The following is a 22889-nucleotide window of genomic DNA, read 5'->3' on the forward strand; positions in this document are numbered from 1 at the left end:
AAGCTTTACTTATTGCCCTACTCAGAATAAGAGTGACTCCTCAGAATGTGATTCAGTGAGTCCTTATGAAATTGTATATGGGTGACCATTTCGGCCTATGACTGAGGTAGGAGACATGTATGAGGATCAAGAAGTAAGGTAATAACTATGCAACATCTGAGTCAAAATTTAGCTGTGATTAATGACTTTGCTTATGTTAGAGACCTCTCCCCCACAGTTTTGCTACATTCCTTTGAGCCTAGAGATAAGGTGCTACTCAAGACTGGGAACACAGGTTCTCCAGAAAGCCAGCTAGACAAAAAGTGAACTGGATCTTGAAACATCTGATATTTATAATTGGGTTCCTACGGTAGCTCTAAAGGACAGGGAAATATTTTCTTTAAAAATCACTAATATAGACACAGCTATAGGGTGTGCATCTTTTATTGACTGTACTAAAAACTGTTTTATGTGCCCTGGCTGGTGTGGTTCAGGGGATTGAGTGCTGGCCTGTGAGCTAGAGGGCTGCCATTTGGGTTCCCAGTAGGGGATGCTCTAGAGGCAACCACACATTGATTGTTTCTCTCCCTCTCTCCCGTCACTTTTTTAAGAATAAATCAACAAAATCTTAAAAAATTATTTTACGCTTTCATCAGATGAAGACATGAATCATATCACTACCACTAATGTATCTTATGCCTTTAGTTATGTCAAATTGCTTGCAGGATGGTTTCTAACATGTGGAAGAACTATTTATTCAACAACAAAATTGTTACTTCCATATAAAACTAATCTGATAGAAATTAGATAATTAAAAATTAACAGGGGAATGATATAGGACCTTAAGAGTTAAAGAGTTTAGCTGTAGTTACAATTGATTGGCATAAGTGCGTATGGAAAGCTATTACACAAGGAACTGGAATACACAACCTACGTGGCTCCAAGAGGTGGACAAGCACTTCAACCTCTGTGCCCACTGGGGTCTTGAAGTGATTGAGATGGTTTTGGAGTCATTGTGATCCAGGAAGGGAACATCCCTGATGCAGATAAACAATTGCTGATCAACAGGTAAAGCAATTCCAATGAAACTGCCACAGAACTGCAACTCTCATTTGATTAACCTTTTCCCAAACCTCTTATTTACACTTTTTTTCTTCTTATAAAACTGTCAGCTTGAGATAGGATACTAAGATGGTTTTTAGGGGTCATGACGCACTGTCTTTTCAGATCACTGGCATCTGAATAAAGCACCCATAAAGATTCAGTCCTATCTCTACTTATTTGTTTTGGTAGTGACAGGCTTTTCCAGTGTCAATTATATGATTTAATGCAGCAATGAGAACTTAGGTACTTAAATAATTACAATGGGCACATCTTATTTTATGAACATTATTCCTTAATTAAGTTTTTTATGTGTAAAATTTGCAAAGTACTTAAGAAGAAACCACACACACAAAAAACTAAGTAAATGGGATTATATTACTATGCTTTTAAGACATTAGTCACTTTAATGAATTTATAGTGCACCTAAGATGAATTCTAAACACTGTTAAGAAAGCCCTGAAAAAACTGACACCACATTTTTCCTCTCTGTTGAGTTTTGTTCCTCCTTTCACTGTGTCCGGGTATCCTAGCTACTTTGTTTTTGTAAACTGTGAGGTTTCTTTCTTAAAATTATCGTTCAATATTATACTCCCTGTGCCACTAAGTTTTTGCCCTCTGCCACCTCTAACACTTTAGCCTCTCTTTATTGTTGAAGCATACTGGTAATTGTACCTCCTTCATTTGTTTAACAATATTTACTGAATAGCTAATGTGTGTCTGGTTCTTCTCAACTCTTGGGTATAACAGTAAACCAGAGATAATCTCTGCTTTTCAGATCTTCATTCTGGCAGGTGATAGAGAAAATAAATAAATATTTAAATAAATATGCCATTACTCAGCTGCTATATTTATTATTATTAAAAAATCAAAATAAAGTAAATCTAAACTTTTTCACTATGGAAGAGTGTTGCTATTTTATATAGAATACCAGAGAGACAAGATTGGAACAGAAGCTTGAAGAAATGAGAGAGGGTAATATAATTACCTGGGAAAGTATGTTTCAGACTGAAGAAACATTTGGTTGTTTCCCTAAATTTCCAACTATCTTCATTGCTCCTCTTTGTCATGGTTTGTCTTGTAAATACGCTTATTTCAGCATTTTTAATTGTAATATGTGTAGATTTGTTTTTTCTGTAAACACTATACACTCATTAAGAGAAGAATAATCTTTGTTTACCATGGTTTATAGAATTACAAAAAGTGAATGCCTATGGTAGACATTAGTTAAATATTTGTTGAGTATGTGTTGCTATATATAGATAAGTACATTTTAGGATATATTTGTTTTATATTATATAAACCACAAATATTTGGTTTGATTAGAGACAAATACATTAATAGATTATGAATCTATGTCACTTAACAGGACATGCAAAAAAGAAAGAAGAGTCAATTTGCAATAACATTGGGGAAATAGTTTTCTTTTCAATATATTAATTTCAAGATAACTGTCAATCATTCAGATGACAGTGCACAAGTAACATACTTGAAGTATTTTTTTTTTTAAGATTTTATTTATTTATCTTTAGAGGGGAAAGGAAGGAGAGAGGGAGAGAACTGGCCTGCAACCCAGGCATGTGCCCTGACTGGGAATTGAACCGTGGTTGATTGGTTCCCAGGCCCACACTCAATCCACTGAGCTACACCAGCCAGGGCGATACTTGAAGTATTTTAATCTGTGTTCCTCTTAATGCACTTACCTTTTTACCTATTAAAATAGTTCCCTATGTATTTATTGCTTTCTAATCACTATTCCTGAAGCTGGAAAGTCACAGATTAAGTTTTCCATTCCCAATTATGTATTACTTATAACTTGTCATAGTATCTTTTGAGCAATGAGAGTAAAATAAATTGTTTCAACAAACACGCAAGTAGATTAGGATCATTGCCTTAATAAACATGTATTATATTAATGAAGATGATGTGATTTACATTTATATTAGGACACCGAAAAGTATATTTCAAGTGGTATTATGACTATCACACTCAAGTACAGAAAGCTGAATGGCATTTTAGATTAAGTACGGATTTTGATCATCGAAGAAACTAATATCACATTTCTGGGGCATTACTTAACATTAAATATTTGTCTAAGCAATTAATAGAGATAATCTTATCTGAATCTTACAATTTTGTCAAACATACATTATTTAAATTTTGCAGATGAAGAAACTAAAGCACAAAACACTTAAAACTTGTCCAAATTCTTATTTATAGAAAATGGTCTAACAAATTTTGAAACCAAGTTGCAGTTTTCCAGAGCCCTCACCTTTTTCTTTCTCTCTCTCTTTTTTTTTTTCATTGACTATATATACTAGGGTGACACCGGCAACACTTTTCATTACAGTTTTTTAATTTGCTTCAGTTCAGATGGTCAGATTTTTCTACGCAACTACTTATTTACTAGATGACTGAAGTTTCATTATTTATTTAAACTATGCAAAAACATGTGGTGCTTTGGGAAATTAAAGTATGTGAAGCCACATAACGCTAGGCTTATCAGAGACACTCAGAATTCTTAGTCCTCTCTCCTTTTCCGTAAACTCAAGGATGAGAGCTCCTGTTATTTCACATTCTGTTTTGGTTTGGATCAAGTTTCCTGTGGGCTGTCAGAGCTGCTAAATCAGATATCTCTTCATACATGCCACTTAGAAGAGGCAGGAACACTGTCTTCCCACAGCTCTTGGGCCCTTTAAATACAGAGGGAAAACCTCTCACAGGTCTCTGGGCAGCAACTCACTGTCAGCATTTCACTGTGGTCTGACCCACACAGGAGCCTGGAGCTCCTTGATAATACAAAGGGAGAGTGTCTGCTACCTGACAGACACTGATGCCAGAGGCTGCCACTCCCAGTGGGCTGTGACTTGGGCCACAAGCGGACACAGCATGCCACAGGCTGAATTCATTTTGATGAAATCAGATTCTTTTCCTGCATAGGAAATTTGATTGGTCTCATTTAAATTAGGTAGTAATTCTCACTGAAGCAGATTTTGATAACAAACCATATTTTTCATTATTTTTGAAATGTAAGTTATATAGGAATTTATGTACTAAATTACTATTGCAAGGTGACTTTTGGTCAGAACTGCATTTTACAATTTTTTAAATTCTAATTTCTAAAACCATTGCTTCGCCTAAAGTCTATTTGTTAATTTTAAAATCCCAGTCCCCCCTCATTTCATACTTTTTCACATTGAGCTTCCTTAAAGAATGTTTGTTTTTACCTGTATGTCATTTTATTGAATGTTTTTTTTCTTTTCCCAGAAACTTTAAGGTGGCTTAGGGACAGGTAGAACATAAAAAAACAGAAAGAAGCGTAAATATCTGATGTGGTAGCTCATTTTATAGATGAGAAAATGGATAGTGTCTCTAGCTCTCTTTGTTTGGGGTAAAAGCAAGGACTTAAAAAAGTCTTTCCCTTCAGTGTAAGGTACCTTGCAACTTGCCATCCATTCATATACAAGTAAAATGAAAGGCAACATTTCTAAAGCTAAATTTGCACTGTAAATTCTGCTTATATAGTATCATATACATTTATGTAATCATAACATTCTTTAATATACTACTCAGGTCTTTATGATGTATTAAAATGAATATCCACTAAGTTTTGAGAAACAGGAATTTATTCTTGTGCAGTAAAGAAAATGGTAAGTTATAGAGCAAAAAAAGGTTTAGAACTAAATTATTAATAATTTTTCATGTAATTTCACTTTTTAAATTTTCAGCTATGTGATGGAGCTTATAAAATGCTGTGTATTTTTAATGTATATCAAGAGATAAACTAATATTATAACTTAAAGATAGTTTCCCAGGTAAACAAAGTAGAACTTCAAAATCAAATATATTAATTTCCATGCAATAAAGTAATATTGATCAATCAATCATTTCAGGTAGTGTTATGATGAAAGGAGCTCAAAGGTTGATATTTGCCTTTAAAACCTCGTGTCTGGATTTACATCTTTCATATCCCTTTTAATCAAAGAGCCAAGTTCACATTTTACATCATTCCTTATCTCAGGATATCAACAGACCTCCAGTCACTATGAACTTTATGATGCTGGTTTTTCCACTATTCTATTATAATCCAAGAATTGTGATTATTACCATAATATTTAGGAAGAAAGTAATCATAAGTGAGAGAGTGCAGTAATATTTGGAAGATTAAAGACTTAAGCTGTTTAATTCCTTTCGTTCTTTAGATTCAAGTGAATTGCTCCTATTTTCAATATTTCCTATGTTCCTACCATAAATCTCAAAAATTAAAAATGGTAAATAAAAAATAATAGAGATAAATTCAAAATTTAAAAATGTAATTTACATATGTATCTGTAAGGATTTCTCTAGGGTGTTAGTTGAGAACCCCCTAAAAACAGCATTTTGGTAGTCTGTGACAAAGTAACAGAATATAGATTTGGTCATGACATTATTGAAATTTCAGGTTACTCATATTAACTTTAGGAAAACCTTTTTATATATAGTAGAAGATCTCCAATAGGATATGATCATAATTTGGCTGAAGAATGATATTATAAAAATCATATAAAAATTTCTGGTACAAAGATATAGTAGTTTCAAACCTTACCATATACTGTTTGCTCTAATTTTACATACATAAAAATGCATAGTTAGGTTAAAACATAATTCAACCATCAATGTGGACTAGAGAAAAGAACAGCAAAAAATAAACAAAAAAAATAAAAAAAATAGAACAAAACAAACCAACAGAAATATCATACCATTGTATTTACTCAACACTATGAAGGTGGTGTTGAAGCCCCTAGTTAAAGAAGCAAGTCCTAGGGCCTGGGATTTTAGCTGTTTTGGGATGATGGGGACAAAAGGTGTTTCATGCAAGATGGATGGCCTGAGGCCAGGCTTGAGCCTTTGAGTCCACTTAAGGGGTAACATTCTCCGTCTTATGAAAAGAGGCAGGGCTACGGTCTATACCAAATTGGTGGCCTAAATGAGAGGAAGCATAAACTCAGGCTCCTGGCCAGAAGCTGAGACACAAGGGTCTCTGTCATTGCACCCAAGCACAGTATCTCAACATTCCTGAAGAGGTGGGAACTCCAACTAGGAGATGATGTCGTGAACAGAAGACATGGAGGGAATAGAAGACAGGGTTGTAAGGTAGCCTAAAAATCATAGAGAGGCAGAAGTGAGGAAAAAGGGAGTGGGAAATAGTGACTAAAAAACATAAAATGAAGCACAAAACCTTACTTTCAAAATGAACTTAAAATTTTTGAAAATACAAAGAAGTTTACTCAATAACTAACTGCTGAATGCACATTAAAATTGTCAGCAAAGAATACACTGTTGGCACATAAATGTATAGCAGAAACATATATATATATATATATATATATATATAATAGATTAAATAATCACAAAGAAATACATTTTGAAATGATTAAAAGTTAACTTATTAAAGAGCACATATGTATAACATTTTCTGACTAGAATAATATTATCTTTAATTAATGACAAATATGAGAGAAAAACTTTATACTAGAGAATTTAAAATACAATTTCATGCTATATCTGGTTGTAAAATAACTTTTCAACTGAAAGACTGTGGCTATGCTATATATCAAAAATCAAAGGATGTAGCTAAATCAATACTAAGCAGAAAAATTGGAACCATGATTGCTCTGAAAATCACATGTGTACACTCAAGAAGTATCAATAATAATTTTGTTAAGCAATCTACTAATAATGAGAGTAATAGAAGAAAACTAAATGTACAAGTGGGGGACAATAAACACATAACATAAATAAAGCAATTAGAATACATCAAAAAAGGAGCAGATTAGACCAATGACAAAATTCTTCTTTGAAAAATACAGTACAGCCCTGGCTGGTGTAGCTCAGTGGATTGAGCACGGGCCTGTGAAGCAAATGGTCACCGGTTCGATTCCCAGTCAAGGCACATGCCTAAGTTGAGGGCCAGGTCCCCAGTGGGGGACACATGAGAGGCAGCCACGCACTGATGTTTCTCTCCCACCCTTTCTCTTTCCCCCTATCTAAAAATAAATAAATAAAATATTTAAAAAAGAAAAATACAATACAATAAACAAGTCATTAAGAAGACACTTTCTAAAAATTGATGATATATATTGACATGCATATATGTGTATACATATATATACTATAATATACTACACATATATACATAGACGTATATAAAACAAAATAAGGATTAAAATTTAAAAAAATAAAATGATTAGTCAAGTGTTTCACTGTCTGTGCTTTCCCTCTACTCCAGGAAAGCAGGATTGATAGGATTTAAGCACAATTCAAAAACAGTTAAGGAATGTACATGATTCTTATATCATAAAACTGCTTTCAGAGAAGTGAAGTTGAAGATATCTAATATAGTCTACTAGCCTAGTAAATTGTTAATTCTTATATGGCAGAACATTTATAAGAGGAAAATAATTTATAAAGCAGTCTCATGTAAGAACAATTATGCAAAGTTACTAATTAAAATATTGAAAAACAAAACACAGTACTGTAATAAATTATACATAACCTCAATTCGATTTATTTAAGGAGTAAAAGCATGCTTTGACATCAGAATATGTGCTCACATGATGCATCATATAAACGCATTTAAGAATTGAGCGTCTGAAAAGTTATGAACACATACCATTTATTATTCAATATGTACCCATGATATTAAAAAAAGTACTCAAAATGACCTAAGAATAAGAAAAAATGCCCTCATCCTTAAAGAAGTCATGAATGGATTATTTATTTTTTGTCACCAAGTAAAACATCCTTACCCATATACTCTTCTTTGTATTGCTGTGGCTTAGAACCTACAAATTACATATCCCGGAACTCCTTCCCAATAAGTTTCCCTAAATTCTGCCAGTCAGAAACAGTGATTGGATAGTGAAAGGAAAGGAAAAGAGCAATTGTTTCTGGTTGTTGTTATGGCAGCAAGTGGCAGGATGATGCCAGACCCCAGCCTTTTGAGCAGAAGATATATAATATGTGCAGTTCAAGTTCAAGTTGAGGTTGTGATATTTTGATGAATTCAGAACAGATTGAAACTGTTTTTAACAGAACAAGTTCAGGTGCATTCTCTTGGATTTCAGGCCTGGACCCTTGGCAGGTTAGATATGGAGTGTTACCCCAAAATTTTCACCTCCTAGACCAGATTCTCCATTTGATATTTGAATATTTCTAGTTTTTTAAAACAAACAAATGTATTGAAATGTTATATGGATTATTGTGTTTTTCTGACCAAATATGATGCCTCCTATCACCATCTGTACCTAACTGGTGGTATAAGTTATACTGGATTTATAAGGTATTGTAATAGGTCAAGAAAAAGAAGGAAGAAAGTAATGATTTCTTTTACACAATTAGGATAATTGCCCAAAGTTTATCTGAAGACATGGATAAAATATTAATTTTAAGTACAGCAAAGAACATTTAATAACATTATTATGCAATAATATTTATCAATTAAAATGCAGAGGAAAATCTCATTTACATTAGTAACATAATTAGAACCAAATTAAGAGGAAGTTTACCAAAAGCAATACTAGAGATCTATGGATATTACTGATATTATTAATATTCCTGGAAAAAAGTTAAGTTTAATATATTGAGACACAACCCTTGGTTATAGATGAGAAAACCTAATAACATGATAGTTTTTTCTATAACTTAGATCTACAAAATCTAAGCAATGACTTGAGAATGGAATAGGCAGAAAAGATACCATGTTTATACATATAAATTACCTATATTTCAGAAAAGGTACTGTAAAATTTTGATAAGATTTTAATTATTTGTGAAAAAAGTCTAAATTTGCTTGTTATCTATTTATAAATACTGGGTTGGCCCAGAAGTCCATTTAGTTTTTTCCATTAAAAATACCTTTTTTATTTTCACCAATAGCTTTATTGATTTGAATATTTTGAGTATGTTGGCAATCTCTTGTTACTGGCTTCAAATGGACAGAGGGCAGGGGTGCTGCTAAACATCTTCCAATGCATAAGACAGCCCCACAGCAAAGCATTCTTTGGCCAGAATATCAATAGTACGAATAAATTTCTCAAACCACTTTTGATGCATTCAGTCAGTCACAGCACCTTCTCCATACACACTACACAAATGCATTTTTGCATTTCAGTTGTTTTCATCTTTCTTGAAATAATAAAGCATGATACATTGGAAAAGTGTACTGTCTTCCTTCTTTAATATTAAATGGGTGCACAAAAATTCACTAATTTTTTAAATGCATGCTGATATGATGACTGCCACAATACAATCTAACAAAATTGTTTCAAATAAAGTTAGACAATTAAGCATTAGTAGAGCCATCATATTGAAAAACAAACAAACAAACTTTTTGGCCAACCTAATACCTGATTTCTTCTGTATAATTTAGACATAAAGACAGTGATAGAAACAGACTAATAGATACAAAGAACAGACTGAGGATGCCAGAAGGTAGAGGGACTGGGGGCCTGGGTGTGAAGGGTGAAGGGATTGAGAAGTACTCATTGGTAGTTACAAAATAGTCATGAGGATGTGAAGTATGACGTAGGGAATATAGTCAACAACATTGTAATAACTATGCTTTGTGCCGGGTGAGCACTGGAAATATTGGGGGAACACTTTCTAAAGTGTATGATTGTCTACCACTATGCTGTACACCTGAAACTAGTACAAAAATGTTGAATGAAAACTATAATTTAAAAATTATTAAAAACTATTTTTTAAATTTTATTTAGTTATTTTTCAAGTACAGTTTTTTGTCTATTTCTTCCATCCCAGCCCCCCCTGCCCCGTCTCCCCACCTCCCTCTCATCCCCCCCCCCCAGTCCTCATCCCTGTGTCTTTCATACTTGTTCCTCAAAATCCCTCCCCATTTTTTCCCTTAAATTCCCTTCCCTCTCCCCTCTGGTCGCTGCCCACTTGTTCTCTATTTCAGTGTCTTTGCTTTTATTCTGTTTGCTTGTTTATTTTGTTGTTTAGCTTCCTGTTAAAGGTGAGATCATATGGTATTTGACTTTCAATGCCTGGCCTATTTCACTCAGCATAAACTAATAATATACAATTATATTATTTTATTATCTTTAGCAGCAAAGACATATGAGACTCGCATTATAACCTAGATTTTTTTAAATGTTTTTAAATTTACTTTTAGAGAGAGGGGAAGGGAGGGAGAGAAACATCCATCTGTGAGAGAAACATGGATTGGTTGCCTCTCAAACATCTCCAGCCAGGGACCTGGCCTACAACCCAGGCATGTGCCCTGACCAGGAATATAGAATCAGTGACATTTTAATTTGCAAGACAATGCTCAACCCACTCACTGAGCCACGTCAGCCAAAGCTGTCCTAGATTTGAAAAATATTTTTAAAATTAATGAAAAGAGACCAATATTTAATCAAATCAGAATATTTGTCTATGGAATTAAAAACAAGTTACATGCGAGTATGTAAACCATGAAAAAAGACAAAAATAGTTGCCATTTCAATAACTAACAATGTTTTATTGACATATTTTTTATAATAAGTCTTGTTCACTCATAGAAAACTCAGAATGGGAGGAATATAATCATGACTAACATTTTCAGTGCATAATTTGTGGCAGATTCTGTTTTCCTCGCAATATTCCTGTGATTATTATGATTCCCATCTTACAGAGGTACCATTAGCAATAAAGAAAGAATTTAAGTCATATTCTGAGGTCTACAAAACTAGCAAATGCCTGAATTTATACTTGGTGAAGCTTCCACTCTTAAACATGAAAACACAGTTCTGAGAATACAACATACGTAAAGTATGGAAAGCGTATCAACTCCATTTGTAGAAAAAATGTGTTAAAACAATGAGATGACACTTTACACAATCAGATTAGCCAAGCATTAATACACTTGGAAAGCATCAAGTAATTTGTTTTATATTAAGAAATTTGTGTAAGTACATTGATTAAATACACTGCTATTAAAAAATCTATTTGGAGTTTTAGCAACAACCTCCTTAGGTAAATATATAATATGTACCAAATGTTCACCAAAATAATGTATTATTCATGCTATGAAAATGTGGGATCCTTACCATGATTAGGTTGATGATTATAATTAATAGTCATAAAATAATAATTATGATAATGATAACAAACATTCCATTTAATCATTTGAGTTATTTTAGTAAATACAGGAAATATGGGGAATATTAAAAATATCATGTACACTTCTACAGTTCAGAACAAAACCAACTACTATTGCATTTGTATTAACTGGCATCTTTTCAATATTGAAAACTTGAAGATGTATAGCACTATGCTTAAGTTCTCATAAATTTTCAGTGGGGTATTTTCCTTTATAGAATCGATTGCATATGGTACAGAACACCTTCCTCTCTTTTACTAAATGTAGAAAGAGTCTATATTTCATCTTTACCCTGAAAGATCCTCTATCAAATATAATGTTATAGAAGTTGTTGAAAAAAGTGCTTTAGAGTTGCATTTTCCAGTTAGATGTCAACATCTTACAGTTTTAATGTTTTTAATTGTCCATTTAACTTCAATCATTTATTTTTGAAAATCAAATATTTGTAAAAACTCTAATAAAAAGATACTACTTTATTGTGTATTAACCCCAAATATTTTAAGTTTCCTAAAATATAACTAAAAGTTAGAAAAAAATCTGTATTTAATTAATAAAAAATCATAAGATTCCTAAAAACCTCATATCTATCAAAGTGTAAAATTACTACAGTTAGTAACATACACAATTTTTTAACAAGATTCTCTTGGCATGATAAAACTTGAGAGTTACATCCCTTTGTTAATAGTAGGTAAAATTTTCAAAATGTCTAATCTTTATGTTTATGTTTATGTTTATCTTTATGTTTACAGTATAATTTAAAACTCTTCTCACATATATTTTGTTTAGAATGATGTATTATATTTTTGTTGAATGTATTTATTTATTTTTCTGTGAAAACACACAAAATAGACAATTGTCTGCCATTATTTTTTTTATTGTTAACATTATTGCATTTGTACTCAGTTTCTGCCCCTTTGCCTACCTCCAGCCAGCCTCCTCCCTCCCCTCTCCTGGGCTTCACCACACTATCATCTTGTCCATGGACTGTGCATTATGTGCTTTGGCCAAGCTCTTCACCTTCTTATGTCCATTCCTCTCCCCACCTCCCCTCTGACATCTATCAGTCTGTTCCATGTATCCATGTTTCTATTTCTATTTTGTTCACCAGTTTATTTCATTTATTAGATTCTACATTTAAATGAGATCATATGGTATTTGTCTTTCTCTAGTTGGCTTATTTCACTTGGCATAATTATCTTGAGTTCCATCCATGCTGTCACAAAGGTAATATTTCCTTCTTCTGTATGGCCAAGTAGTATTCTATCACATAAATGTATCACAGCTTTTTTTATCCATTCTTCTAGAGATGGTCACTTGAATTATTTCTAGATCTTGGCTATTGTAAATACAAACACACAGGTGTATATATTTTTCTAACAGATGTCTTAAGATTACTTGCATATAAGTGGGATTGCTGGGTCAAAAGACAGTTCCAGTTTTAATTTGTTGAGAAAACTCCATACTGATTTCCACAATGGCTTCACAAGTCTGCATTCCCTCCAACAGTGCATGCAGTTTCTCTTTTCTCCACATCCTCCCCCCACACCTGTTATTTGTGGATTTATCAATAGCCATTCTGGCAGGGGTGAGGCCACAATATTTCATTGCGGTATTAATTTTCATCTCTCTGCTAATTGGTAACATTGAGCATCTTTTCATATGTCTACTGACCATATGTATGTCTTCTATGGAGAAGTGTCTATTCTGGTTCTTTGCCCATTTTTAATTAGATAGTTTGTCCTGGTGTTAAATAGTAGAAGTTCTTTATTTATTTAGGAAATAACCACTTATCAGATGTATCACTGATGAATGTATTTTTCCATAGAGTTTTCTTTTTTTTTTAGATTTTATTTATTTATCTTTAGAGGGGAAGGAGAGAGGGAGAGAAACATCAATGTATGGTTGCCTTTCATGTGTCCCCTGCTGGGAAATGGCCTGCAGGGAACCGGTCTACAACCCAGGAATATGCCCTGACTGGGAATCGAACCGCGATCCTCTGGTTCACAGACTTGTGCTCAATCCATTTCATAGAGTTTTCTTTGTATTTTGTTGATGGTCTCTTTAGCTGTGCAGAAGCTTTTTAGTATGATGTGGTACCATTTATTGTGGGTTTTTTTGTCCTTTGTTTCCCTTGTCTATACTATCTATATATTGGGACCTTACTTTGGAGTTTAAATGCATAAATTATTCACTAGTTCAACAATATACATTATTTTAAAATAATCATTAACTGAGAACATATTTGTAATAATTTTAGAAAAAGAGAAAGAGAGAGAGAGAAACATCAAACAATAACCTCCTGCACACACCTCCATCTGGTGATCAAACCTGCAACCCAGGCATGTGCTCTGGTTGGGAATCAAAGCAATTTGGTGAAGGGACTGGTGCTCCAACCAACTGAGCCATGTGGCAAAGGCTAGATAAATTTGTTTTTAAAATCTGTGAAATTCTGCACCTCTAATCAACTATTCTGTGTTATGCACTTAAAAATCTGTTAAAAGGTAGATATCATATTAGGTGTTCTTACACACACACACACACACACACACACACACATAGAATAAAACACACAGGGGAACAAGAAAACTTTTGGAGATAATGCATACATGTCTATTGATTTGATTGTGGCAATGATTTTACAGCTGTATGAACATGTTCAAATTGACCAAACTATATAAATGTATGCTGGTTTTGCATATTAATTATGCTTCAGTAAAGTTGTTTAAAAAATAAAGGGAAAAGTTTTGGTGGGTGTGGCTCAGTAGTTTGAGTACCAGCCTGCGAAACAAAGGGTCACTGGTTCAATTCCATGTCAGGGCAAATACCTGGGTGTGGGCCAGGTCCCCAGTAGGAGGCACTAGAGAGGCAACTACGCATTGATGTTTCTCTCCTTCTCTTTCTCCCTCCTTCCCCTCTCTCTAAAAATAAATAAAGAAAATCTTTACAAAATAAAGAGAAAAAAATATGCTTAGAGATTTTAGACTTTACATCAGGATGGTTTTAATTACATTTAATGACATTAAATATTTAGAATACGATATCATGAAATTTTTATGACATTGTATGAATGCATTCAAGTATGAATACAATTATTTATTAGTTTTTTCTTGGATATTAAAGTAGGCAAAATATGTAGTTATGAAAACAGTAACAAAACCAACTGCTAATTCACATAAGATTTTTATGTGAGTCAAAAATATGTATCATAATATTCTAATGGCTATTCCTTAAAAAGTCATGTTATATGCTTGATGCTATGTTAACATCTCTTATCTAATTCTATCCACACAACTATATAAGTTATTGCTACAATAATCTCACTTTATATTACAGGAATTGGGATTTATATCTTGCTCTAGTTCACAAAGCAACAAGAACAGCTATCTTTGCCACCAATCCCTCTTACTGCTCTGCCTGAGCTTCTAATGCTTATGCTGCACCTTCACCAGTGAAAGAACAGGTTGTGTAGATCTACTGTTTTACATAGTTATTAAGAAATAATGCAAGTCATATAACATCTATAAAAACAAAGAATTATCTTAAGTCTATCATTTTAAAGAGTTAGCTAAACAGTCAAATGATGTAATTTAAAAATATGAGGTCCTTCCAGAAAGAATCCAGCCATTGTTAATATATCAAGAATGATTTGTGGGACATCAGTGTAACCTGGCAGCCAGGGAGAGTGGACTGCACATGTGTGAACAATGACAACTTGATCATACTAGTCAGCAAGGCAGTTAGGCACCACTGAGTGAGCATATGTACTTTGTAGCTGTCACATTCAAAATGACTGAGCAAGTAAACCAACAAATCCACATCTAATTTTGCATTAAGCTTGAACATTCATCCATGGAAACTATTTGGATTATTCAGAAGGTTGCAACTATGGGCAACTGGTGATTGGCAGCTTCATCACACCAACACACCTGCTCACACATTACTGCTTGTACAGAGTTTTTTTAAAAAAAAACATCAAATTGCTGAGGTGACTCAGCTCCCCTCTAGACCAGAGATGGTACCCTGCAACTTCCTGGCTTTTCCCAAAGCTAAAATCATATTTCAAAGGGAAGAGAGTTCAGATTGTGAACAAAATTCAGGAAAATACAACAGGGCAGTTGACTGTGGTTCCAACAAAGGATTTTGCAGTGTTTTGAACAGTGGAAGAGATGCCAGGATATATGGCTGGATGCCTTCTGGACTGACCTTGTATATCGTGAAACTATTTGGGAAAATGTAAAATATTTTTGTACATCATTAGCATAAATGATCATAGAACATTTGGTATTGATAAAATTTAGGAAGTCCCTTTAAACAAAGGCTAGAAAAAAGTAACCATAGCATTTCTTGTATAACCAGATGGCCAGGCATAGCAAATCAGTAGTATGTAAATAACAGCATTTCAAGGATGCATAAAAAATGACTAGCTACTCAACATCTACTTTATACACAGATGATCCCATGTAGACAAGATAAAAAATATGTACTTTTTATTGTGACTAATGCAGTCCCTGGGGTTGCTAGTGCCATTTTGAAGTTCATTTATATAAAGGTACAAAAACAGATGTGTCAGGAACATCTGGATCATATGCTAAAATCAACTATGAAATATAGTACATATGCAATTCAAAATGCACATAAAATAAAATGGGAAAATATAGTCAACTGTTATGTTACTGAAAAGTCAGCAGCGTTATTCTCCATCTTGATATATATAGCAAATATCTTCTCCTAGTATTAGCAAACATTACATAGAAAGCAATTTACATTACTCTAGTCAGCCAACGACATAATAACAAACAAATAATTTTGAAAAGAGTACATGAGCATGTTTTGATATTGACATAAGCTTATTAGTGACAGTTTTCTCTATCCTAGCAAAAGTTTATCAACATATTTGCTTCTAAATAACATTCAAGACATTTCAGAGAGGTTTCCAGCCAAAACAGGTCATCCACAGCTAATTATATGGCTTTTGCCTTTGTGCATATATTATGATTGGCAAACTGCCAATGAACCTGTGTAAATAATGAACAAAGTGATGAATTTAAAAATTCTAAACCACTGGACCAAGCTGCTGTCTTAACAGCAAAGTATTAACTTTCACACCTGATCCCCATTCAGATAATCCTGAAGTATCTTTATCACACTTATTTACATTGTCTGCTCTCAAATATTAACACTAGTAATATGAAAGAGGATTACATTGCTTGGGAATAAAATAAAGATTAATTTGGCTGAAGAACTATTTGATTTAATAAAGTTCTTTTTTTTTAATTGCTTCTAATATCATTCAATTTAACCTATTTCTTTAAATAATTTTCTCACAGCTCTCTATATCTAGTTTTTTTCCCACTGGTTTATCCTACATTTAACTCGTCCATTTTTATAGTCAGAAGCCAGGTTGTATCTTCCATTGTATCAAACCTAAAAGAAGCTAGTTCAGTGGTATGTTTGCATTGATTATGCAGATTCCTTCTTTAAGGGACCATCTGGTCATGTCGTAACTTGAGAGAGAAACAACTATTCATTTTTCCTCTGTAACAATATCTCATGCATTTAATTTATTCTATAAAGTTATTTTTTCTAAGACAAATAATTCTTCCACAATTCTGGTTTTAAAATTTATTTAAAGATAGGTATAGTATTTTGCCAACACATTAATTGTAGATGTTAATTATTTGCCAAAAGTTACATTAATTTTTTCTATTAAAAAAGAATACATAAATATTGAAGAAATTTAATTTTCATAGTTTCTTGTATTATTCAAGAAAATCTCTCCCATTATTTAACCTTTACTGTATCTTGATCTTTACTCTATGTATAATGAAACTTGAGATACATTTGACATTTATAGAATATTTGGTTTAGCTTTTCCTATAAATATTCACAATAGGTTTCAATTTTAAAAAATTTACTTTTAAGTAAACTTTAAAAATCTAAAGGGCAAATCATTTTCAGTTAGAGGCGCATATTGCAAATATGAATCATATACATCTTGCTTTTGTAACTTTTACTAAAGATGACACACATATATTGTATTCGCCATCATTATAAATTTTTATATTACTAGTAGGGGCTGCTGACTATGTACAACATTTTCAAATTAAGGTGAAGCTGGGCTTTGAAATCTTTCCTATAATGGGATGATAACAGACTACCAATGAATTGGATTTTGTGTTATAAACCAGTTGTTTATAATCAGTTTACTTAAGAATCGTTTAGGAAGCTTTTTCATAATATACACTTTTAGGTGTGCTTCTTGTAGATTTTGATTCAATATATCTGGGAATCTGTGTTTTGATATAAATCTCCAATTAATTCTTAATTAGAGTGATACATATTTAAGGTGAACATTTAGGAATATATGGTTTTCTGAAATGTTCAAATCGGTGGTCCTTTTAAATATATATATGTATGTGTATATATATACATACATATATATGTATATATATGTATGTATGTGTATATATATATATACACACACATGCATACATTTATTTGGTTTATTATTTCTTTTTATTTGCTTAAGTAATGTTATGGACTAAATATTTACCCAAATTTTTTTTCTATTGGAGCTTAAACCCCTGTGTGGCTCTATTTAGAAATGGAGATTCTAAGACAATAATTATGGTAGGGCTCTAATCTAACAGGATCATTATTCCTATAAAAAGAGGACCAGAAACTCACTTTCTCTCTTAGCCTGCACTCACCTAGAAATGCCATGTGATGACATAAACAGAAGACCATCTGCAAGCCAGAAAGAGAGCTCTCACTAGAGATCACTTATGGTGGCACCTTAATCTTGGATTTCTAGTTTCCACACCTGTGAGAAAATAAATTTCAGATTTTTAAAAGATCACCCATTCTCTGGTAGTTTATTTTGGCAGCTTGAGCAAACTAACACATTAGATAGTAATTTCTTTCATTCTTAACTTTTAAAATTATTGTATTTATAGCACATCTCCTTATTTCTAAAATAAATGGTTTCATTTTTTCCTTTACTTAGTAATTTCAGGGCTTAAACAACCCCCCCCCCCGCTGAATAAAAGGAGGGGGAAGCATATCTGAGTCAGATATCAGCCAAGAAAATAAAGTTACTAAGACAAAGGTGGACAAAAGGTACAAGACTATGTGGAATATTTAAAGTGGCTAATAGAGTAAATCCTAAAAATTCTCATCAGAAGGAAAAAAATTCACTATTGAGATGATAGTTGTTAACTTATTGTGGAATAATTTTGCAATATATGTCATATCATTCAGCTATATACACCTTAAACTTATAGTGTTGTATATTAATTATGTCTCAGTAAAGCTTGAAGAAAAAATAGTTATTAAGCACTATCTGATTTGTTACATAAATTAGACCTCATTTAAATGAACAGGGTGTAGAGAAAATTTGAAGAAAAAAGTCTGAATTGAGGAAGTCAGTAAATCAGAGAAAAAAAGTCTATATTGGTGCACCAGTCAGAGTTTCAGGACAATTCAGGAATATTTGCCTGCTGAAAAACAATGGGGAAGGGCGATCTCCCAGCAAGGTCTGTGCAAACAGGAATTTCCAACTCTTGAGAAACTTCAAAAAAATTCTTCCAAGCTTTATGGAAGTTTTGCTCATCTATAATCTGAAGTCTAGGGAAAGGGATTTATGGAAACAACACTCTCAGCCTTAGCTAAGTCAACATAGCACAATGAGCACGAGAACCAACACACAAAGAACTCTGCAGTTCAGCATTTTCTTCAGGTAGAGGTTAATTTTCTTCCTGACTCTACACAGTAAAATACAGTGTGATAAAAAGGCACTGAAATGAGAGGCAGAAAAATGGGGAATGATGCTATTTATTCCTCAAATAGGTATACACCACAATGCAGGTCTTTCAACATTTTCAGAATAAACATTTCCTTATATGAAATGAGGTTATTAAATTAGTCGTGGCTGAAATTCTTTCCTAGTCTAAAATTCTATTATTCTCTTCATTATCGTTCATTGTCTCTTTGTTGGCTACAGCAAAGGAAATCTAAAAATGTGGTTAGCTATTGTAATCATTGTATATTAAGGGTGGCTGAGTCAATCAAACACAAAATGCATTGTTTATTCTTGCTCTTGTATATTACATGTTCTTCAGTGCCTTACATTTTCCTGCTTTAACCCAGGTAAGTTTTGCTTTGGGAACTCATTCACGTTTGTGTTCTTTCTTCTTCAATGTCTATGTTATTTTTGATTATGATATTTCATCAATATTCACCCAATTTTAGAAGTCGTATTTGTGAGAGACATTCTGAAGTGATGCTGAATTTAGAAAGCAATATTTTAATTATCAACATTACTTTATTAGAATAAAATGAAGACAAATATAACTTCTCTTAAAGTGTCATATTATATTAAATTGAAGGCTGCTTTCTTATTAACAATTTTATAAAAAGAGATTATTGTTATGAAGGAGAATAAATTAACTCTCTTTTACAAATGAATCAGGTAATTTATGAAAGTATTCCCTCTCAGGAAGATGGAACTGCTTTGTCTCCTCTTGAGTATGGATTATGCTCAGTAACTTTCTTTGAAAGAGTAAATTATAAAAAGAGGTAGGGTAAATTTACAGGGAAGAAATCTGGTGCACTGTGCTTCAGGCAGGTAAATATTGACATCATTTATGAGTCTTGTTCATAGCACATACTTCAGGTAATCTGATGAGCATGGTACTTAACCTCTGGAATTCCCTACAGATCCTATAACCCTCCTTCAAACCCTGGGGAGAAAAATATCAGATAACCCCCAACTGAGTGACATTGTATACCTTACCAGTACTCCTTAAAACCTTTAAGGTCATCGGAAACAAGGACATTCTGAGAAACATCACAAAGAAGCGTAAGGAGACATAATGATTAAATATAATCTGTCTGGATGGGATTCTGGAGCAGAACAGTAACATTAAGAAAACAACTAGTGATATGTGAATAAATTGCGGGGTTTAGCTACTAGTAATATACCAAGTTTGGCTCTTGAGTTATGACAAATATACCATAAATATATTAGATGTTAAATACAAAAAAATGACGGTAATATGAGAACTCTGCCTGTCAACTTTTCTATAGATTTGAATCTAGTCTAGAATAATGTTTATGAAAATTATAGATTATTAGATAAAACATCATTATTTTATTTATTCATTCACTCAACAGTCATTAAATGCCTGCATTTAAACACTACCACACATACATCTAGATTTAATTTCTCCCCCAAAAAGAAAAGGAAACAACCCATTGCTTGTTAAAATTGATAATGTATTATTTAACAGTAATAGTTATTTGGAGAGGATTATGTTTTTCCCTTTAGATAGGGCATGGGCTGAGCTATTCACCAGAGTTTCCATCTAACCCATCCATCTCATGTATTTTGTCTTCTCTGTCCTTGAAGGCATTTGCATTTGTGACTCACAATCTGACCAGGGAGACAGTACGTTAAACTAAAATTGGTAAATAGTGCAATAAAAAATGTAGAAGTGTTTTTACATCATGTGAAGGTAGAAGTAACTATTTTTTAATTCTAATTGTTTAATTGTGTTGAATTATGCTCACAGAAATATTCTCAGATACCAGTGGGAGTGTGGCAGGAAGAAATGTGAGAGTAGAGCGGGATAGGCTGAGGTGATAGCACTATCAGCAAAGCTTGGTCAGCAAAGAAGTTGCTTACTCTCAGTAAGTAACAGTGCTTCTTAATCTTGGAAAATCACAAGAAATGCCTGAGAATTTGCTAAAAACACAAATCCCCAGCAGTAGTGTCTTTTAAAGTGAGGCCCCATTGCTGCCAATATTAGCATCACTAGGAATTTTTGAAAAATGCAAGTTCTTGAGCCCCAACCTAGACATGACTGAGACGTCAACTCAGGAGATGGAACTCAGAAAGAAATCTCTGATTTCCAAAGCTATTCAGGCAATTCTAATTTCAGGCTAAAATGTGAGAATCATTTCCTAGAATGTCTGATACAGTTATCTTAGCAGCTCTATTTTTATCTGGCGTCTGTGAGGAGTGAGTGAAACACTGCCCATACAAAGATACAAATGTGGTGGAGAGACATGTGGCTCCATCATTCTACTCACTCATAGGTTGCTAAAGGTTTACATTTGATACAAAAGAGTAGAAAATAAATAATCAAAGAACAACAGACTATATCTACTTGCAGTGCTTATCACCTGAGGCTCATTCTAGGTTATTACGTTTATGCCAACAACAATTTCTATGTTTTTAAAACTATGTTTTGAGACATTATATGGTAAGTGGGAAGAAATATTCACCCATTTCACATGTTGTCTAAAGAGAGAATAGAAAAGGAATGTAACTGGACAATTTTAAGAAGTTTTGAAAAATGTATATTTGAAATTTTGTCCTGGAATTAATATATGTACCTGTTAAATTTATAGATACAATACTGCTGTATTTATGATAAGAAAGGAATATATATTAACCAGTAAAAATGATCATAAAGTCTGACCTATGAGCACTATGCAAAATTAATTCCTCCTACTAATGAGTATAATTTTAGTGATGAAAATTTCCTTAACAAATTATGATAGTGAAAATTTTAATTATTTTAACTTTAAATATAATCATAGTTTTAATATAAAATATGGACTATAAAGAATCATTTGTATTCTCAAGAAATTTCATAATAGAAACATACACAATTTGTAAAAATATGTATATATTAAATTTAAATTAAGTCTAGTTACATGTTAGTTTTTTCTGGAATGATTTAACTTATATAGATAGCTTTGATATATTGATTTTTATATTTGAGATGAAAATAGATCTTTGAAATACTACCACAAACAATTGTAATGGATACTTCTGATAAAGACTCTTTGACATCTTGAAATGTGACAGCTGTAGTGTGTTTCTCATAGCTGTCTCCTACTTCCCATTTGAAAGGAGAATTATACCACTTTACATTAAAATGTACACAAGATACAAGCCATAATGCTTTGTGCGAGGCTGAGAGAAAACAGAGAAAAGGAGACAACTCTCAGTTAATGAGGTCTAGTGTAACTCAGTAATAAAAGTTAAGACAGAGATATGACAATATATTTTCCTTAAAGCTAAATATGTGAGATACCCAGGTTGTAATTTATACCACGGATGTTGTTTGCTTGGCAAGAAACTTAAATTGCACCAGGTACTTTTATCCTAGCTTGTTTTTATAAGCCCTCTCTATCCTACACCTTAATTTAGGATCAAAATAATTAAATTAATTATTCTGTTCTCTGTATCTGTTTTGTTTGTTTTGTTTGTTTTTGGTGGTTGAACCTTGATGTATCTACTTTCCAATCAGAATAGACTTTTAAAAAGTACTTTGAAAATATCCTTTCCATGGGTTTATATTTGGGGAATAATAATAATTCCTATTTTCAAAATGAGAAACACAGTTTAATTGAGACTTTAACTCTTTATGAAAGATAAACAGTGTCAGACAATATGAACCAGGGTTACCAATCACTTTGTATTCTAAACCTTAATGTCTCCTTTGACCCTCAATTTTCAAAGTTTTCTGATTTTTTCTTTATTTCTCTCAGACCAATACTGGAGTTGTTTTCATTCTACCTTTATTGATAAAGTTCCCCCTACCCTACTATTTTAGAGGTCTTAATGATTGCACTTATTTTTGCCTTTGTGTCATTG

Source organism: Artibeus jamaicensis, unplaced genomic scaffold, assembly GCF_021234435.1.
Source record: "Artibeus jamaicensis isolate MK-2021 breed Jamaican fruit bat unplaced genomic scaffold, CSHL_Jam_final contig_466, whole genome shotgun sequence".
Classification (NCBI taxonomy): Eukaryota; Metazoa; Chordata; class Mammalia; order Chiroptera; family Phyllostomidae; genus Artibeus; species Artibeus jamaicensis.